The sequence below is a fragment of the Nansenia antarctica genome, assembly GCF_963989245.1.
Source record: "Nansenia antarctica genome assembly, chromosome: 2".
NCBI lineage: Eukaryota > Metazoa > Chordata > Actinopteri > Argentiniformes > Microstomatidae > Nansenia > Nansenia antarctica.
The window spans coordinates 65,497,157-65,503,156 of NC_137675.1; positions in this window are offsets into that span (position 1 = coordinate 65,497,157).

Genomic DNA, 6,000 nt, shown 5'->3' on the forward strand with positions numbered 1-6,000 from the left:
GGCCTTCCTGAGACAGCGTGTGTTGTACAGCTCTTCCAGAGAGGGGAGGGGGGCGCCGGTGATCTTCTGTGCTGTTCTCACGACTCTCTGTAGCGCATTTCTCTCCGCTGTTGTGCAGCTGGAGAACCAGTTGCAGATGCCGTAGGTGGGGATGCTCTCCACTGCGCCGCGGTAGAAGGTCACCAGTATCTCCTGCTTGCTGTGTTCCTTCCTGAGGACTCTCAGGGTGTATAGCCGCTGTTGTGCCCTCTTGATGGTGCCTTTTGTGTTGTCCTTCCAGGTCAGGTCATCCCGCATGTGCATCCCCAGGAATCGGAGGGTTGAGACTCTCTCCACGCTCTCTCCGTCGATGAGCAGGGGCTGGATCTCGGACTTTTTCCTCCTGAAGTCTACGATGATTTCCTGGGTCTTTGACTTGTTCAGCAGCAGGTTGTTAACCTTGCACAGCTTGCTCAGTTGCTCTACCTCATCCCTGTACGCCTCCTCGTCCCCCCCCGAGATGCATCCCACCACGGTGGTGTCGTCTGCAAACTTTACGATGGAGTTGCTGGGGTGGACGGGGGTGAAGTCGTAGGTGTAGAGGTTGTAGAGGATGGGGCTTAGCACGCAGCCCTGGGGGGACCCAGTGCTGAGTCTGAGGGCTGTGGAGGTGTGGGGGCCCACCCGCACCCTCTGGGGGCGGTCGGTCAGGAAGTCCTTGATCCACGCACATATAGAGTGTGATAGACCCAGGTCTAGTAGTTTGGTCACTAGCCTGTCTGGAAGGATGGTGTTGAAGGCGGAGCTGAAGTCCACGAAGAGCAGTCTCGCGTAGCTGTTTCCCCTCTCCAGGTGGGATAGAGTGGCGTGGAGAGTCGTCGCGATGGCGTCCTCTGTGGACCTGTGGGCTCTGTAGGCGAACTGGTATGGATCCAGGTTGGGCGGGAGGCGTGTGAGTATGTGGGCCCGGACTAGTTTCTCGAAGCACTTCATGATGATTGGTGTGAGTGCCACCGGGCGGTAGTCGTTTAGGCAGCTCACCGTGCTTTTCTTCGGGACTGGGATGATAGTTGAGGTTTTCAGGCAGGGTGGGATGGTGGCCTGGGACAGGGACTGGTTAAAGATGTTGGTGAAAACCCCGGCCAGCTGGTCGGCGCAGTCTCTCAGCACCCGTCCCAGGACGCCATCCGGCCCCGAGGCTTTCCTGGGGTCCACCGCCTTCAGTACGCGTCTCACTTCATGCTCTGTGAGGGTGAGGCTGCTGAGAGCTGGAGAGAGTGGTGTTTGTGTTGCGGTTACCTCCGTTCGCCCTTCGTCGAACCGGGCGTAGAAGGTGTTCAGCTTTCCCGCCAGCAGGGGGTCGTCCTCTGCGGCTGTGAGCCTGTTGGCTCTGAAGTTTGTCATCTGCTGAACCCCCTGCCACATCCGCCTGGAGTCGTTGCTCAGGAGGCATTCCTCAATCTTCTCTCTGTGGTCTGCCTTGGCCGCTTTGATTCCGCGCTTTAGGTTGGCCCTGGTGGAGCTGTACAGCGGTGTGCTCTTCCCTGCGAAGAAGGCGTTGTCCCTCTCGTTGATCAGTTTTTGGACCTTCCCAGTCATCCCTTTTGTGTTTTCCCAGTCATGCCCTTTTGTGTTTTCATGTATATAATGCAGGGATGTTAAAAATATTTTACTTTCAACCAGTTATCTGATTCTGACCACCTGTAGTCACTTACTTAATGTAGAAACTAGTTAACCCAATTCTTGTTGCACTGAAGGAGGTGGTTGATTGACTGTGTACCCTTGTCTAAATGTAAGGGGTATCCACACATAGCATCCTGTAAATGTAGAGAAGACTGTAGAGAACAGTGAGTCCGCTATTACAGAATAAAATACCAAGGTTGTAATAATTACATGATTTTAATATACTGTAATCGGTTGTGAACTTAAGTGAGCCGGTCTGAGGCATGAAAGTCCAGAGCTGAAAATTAGTCCCACTCCGACCCTGGCTCCTGGTACGCATGCTCCTGGTACGCATGCTCCTGGTACGCATGCTCCTGGTACGCATGCTCCTGGTACGCATGCTCCTGGTACACACGTTCCTGGTACACACGTTCCTGGTACACACGTTCCTGGTACACACGTTCCTGGTACACATGCTCCTGGTACACATGCTCCTGGTACACATGCTCCTGGTACACACGCTCCTGGTACCCACGCTCCTGGTACCCACGCTCCTTGTACACACGCTCCTGGTACACATCCAGCTCAGAGTCCACTCTACACACAATATCAAATAAGTCAACTTTATTGTCCGTTTTGTGAGAGAGATTTGTCTTCTGTGTGTTTCTAGCTCTATGCATACGCAAACACACGCACGCATGCACGCACACACACACACAAACAAACAAACAAACATACATACATCAACCATGCTTCCCCCGATGAGAGGCCCGAAGACCACCGGCGCATAGCAAGCAAGCAAGGGCAAAAAACCTGTACACCGTGCATCCAGGAAAAGTTCCTTGCATATTATCAGCGTACACACTGTCCATACATTTAGAGTTATTTCTGCATCGTTCTGCATCCAGCATGGGCACAGATCCTGGTACTGGCACTGGTACAGCCTGGTACTTCAGCACCCAGGTACTCTTTCCTGCCAACAGAGAATCTCAAGCGCAGTTATGATGATGCAACAATAACAACAATACAACCTGGTGGTGGTCCAGGTACAGCCTGGTGCCGGTTCTGGTACTGGTCTAGGTGCTACTGGCAGCTATCAGTGCCCCATCAGCACCCATGTCCTCTTTCCTGTAAAGACTAGCCTGGGGTTTTCCCTGATCACATGACCTGACCAGGTAAAACTCTTGGCCTTTGTACAGTGATAGGCTATAGCCATGTCTTACCATAGTACAGTGGTAGGTTATAGCCATGTCTTACCTTAGCACTGGGAGCCACAGGGATGAGAGATGTGTGTGGGACAGATAGCGGGTAGTGGGTCATAGCGAAGTTCTGAGGCAGGACGGTCAACATGGGGAATGTTACGTCCACATGTGTCCTTGTTGTGTTTCCTTCCCTTCTGTGTTCTCCTCTGTCATTCTCCATCCAGGTGTTGTCAATTGGCCAATCATTCCCTCATTCATCATCCCACTCCTGTCCAATCAGAAGGTTGCTCATCATCCAATCAGAGGGCTGCCTGTCTGTTTAAATGTTCCTCATTGTGTCTCCTTGTTAGTTGACTGTTTGGTTGTGTTTTGTTTGTTAGTTTGTCAACTCTTAGTTTCTTAGGTTGTTTGTGTTATTTCGTACGTACCTTTTCCATTTAGTTGTTTGTTTAGAGTAAGATTAAGTTTGGTTGTTTGTTTGTTTGATTTAGTATTTGACTACAGTTTATTTTCTATTTTTGTATTGTCACACACTAGCCATAGGAAACAGGCGTAGGTGAGATACCCTTGGGTATACATTACATCACGTAGGCTCATCTATGTTAAATACAGTAGGCAAAGGAGCGGCTGTCATTATGTAGAATTGTACACTGGTAGGGTCACACTTTATTCTTTTGTTTCTTTGGGTTGACACTGTAGTATATTTTACTTACACACACACATGCATGGGTATATGGTATGGGCCTGTTCTACTGACAAGGGGGGTTGATGACACCTTGTAAACACATCCTTTGTCTTAAGGGCCATATGTTCTTGCCTCAGGAAGTGCTGTCCATATATGGGCATTGTTAGAATGACTTCCTGTGAATCTGACTTGAACTTTAACCTGGAATGACTTGTAGGCCAGGTGACATCATTGTGGGGTCTCCTACTCTTCACACCTCAAGCATCTATGCAGTGACTGTGATAGGACCATTGTACCAAAGTACAAAGTACCAAAAACCTGGAGGACAGGGAGAGATACACAGGCTCTGGTCAGAAACAACCCTTCAGGGGATCTCAGAGGATTCGATATGTAAACCAATATGGTGGATGCTCCTTGATCCTCTCATAGACTTGGTGGAATTAATGTTCACAATCTTTCTTAATACCTATTCCATCCTTCCATATCTACACAAGTGTCTAGGGGTATAACGGCTCAGACATGTGATTCCAGAATGTAAAGGGTGTGATGTCACACTAACCGATGGTAAAGAGGAGGAGGAGGAGGAGCAGGATGGCCTTCCTCACTCCATTGGTGAACAATGGACCAGCTGCAGGGGAGAGAGAAGAATGGGTTGAAGCTAATCTAAAATAATGCACATTAAGAACAAAGGAGGTAGAAAACACACACACACAAACACACACACACACACACACACACACACACACACACACACTCTGATTTACTTGGTGCAGCAGGAGGCGACAGGCCCAAGCCTAAAAAGGAGGAAATACAAAACATTGTAAGTTCCTCTGTATTTCTGACCTCTAAATATTATTATCCTTACCAGAATCACACACACACACACACACACACACACACACACACACACACTCATTTTAAATGCTTTATTTATGTCCACATAAATGTACAATATCTAAAGGACATAAATGCTATCAGTGCATTTTGACATTATGAAAACAGTCAGTTACAATAGTGCTGAATTGACAACCAGTTATGCCTACACATAGGATGTTATTCACACCAAATGATAACAGTGGATTGACATACATTATCAATACTGTAAAACAGACAGTATAAAGCTCATGGGTACAAGAAGCACTGCCTTCTTCTTGCTTTGCCAAGTATATTCCTATCCAACGTCAGGTCTCTGGCTAACAAGATGGACGAACTGAGACTGCAGGTCGCTACTAACAACACCGTGGGAGATAGCTGTGTGATTATTCTCACAGAGACCTGGCTAAATGACTCCATCTTGGACTCCGCGGTCGGGCTAGAAGGCAGGACTTTACACCGTGCGGACAGGACGCTGCTTAGTGAGAAGACGCGCGGAGGCGGCCTCATTATATCTACGAAGGACAGCTGGTGCTTAAACACAAAAACTGTAAGTAGCCACTGCTCCCCAGACCTGGAATACTTGACTGTTAAATGCCGACCCACATACCTCCCGAGGGAATTCAACGCAGTGTACATTACATGTGTTTACATACCGCCTAGCGCGGTTGGTAGCTTAGCATTGGCGCGGCTACATGACGTCATCAGTAGTGGACAGAGCGCGGATCCTCAAGCCGTACACATCATCGCGGGGGATTTCAATCATGCTGACCTGAAGGTAGTACTACCGAAGTTCTATCAGCATGTTAAATGTGCAACAAGAGGAGAAAAAACACTGGATAAGGTATACACCAACATCAAGCTTGCTTACAAGGCTAGACCGCTAGCTCATCTAGGCATGTCTGACCATGTGTCAATCCTCCTGATCCCAGCCTACACTCCCATCACCACTAAGACTGTCAGAACCTGGCCAGCAGGGTCCGCTCCACTGCAGATCTGCCTGAATGACACCTCATGGCAGGAATATGAGCATGAGGACCTGGAACAGTTCACGTCGTCGGTTCTGAACCACATAGTGAACTGCACCAACTCAGCCACCGTGGACAAACGGGTCCGGGTCTACCCCAACACGAAGCCATGGATGACTGGGAAGGTCCAAAAACTGCTCAATGAGAGGGACAACGCCTTCTCAGCGAAGGACACACTGCTGTACAGCACCACCAGGGCTAACCTAAAGCGTGGCATCCGGGAGGCCAAGGCAGACCACAGAGAGAAGATTGAGGAATGCTTCCTGAGCAACGACTCCAGGCGGGTGTGGCAGGGGGTTCAGCACATGACAAACTTCAGAGCCAACAGGCTCACAGCCGCGGAGGACGACCCCCTGCTGGCGGAAAAGCTGAACTCCTTCTACGCCCGGTTCGACGAGGGGCGAATGGAGGTAACCACAACACAAACACCACTCTCTCCAGCTCTCAGCAGCCTCACCCTCACAGAGCATGAAGTGAGACGCGTGCTGAAGGCGGTGGACCCCAGGAAAGCCTCAGGGCCGGATGGCGTCCTGGGACGGGTGTTGAGGGACTGCGCCGACCAGCTGGCCGG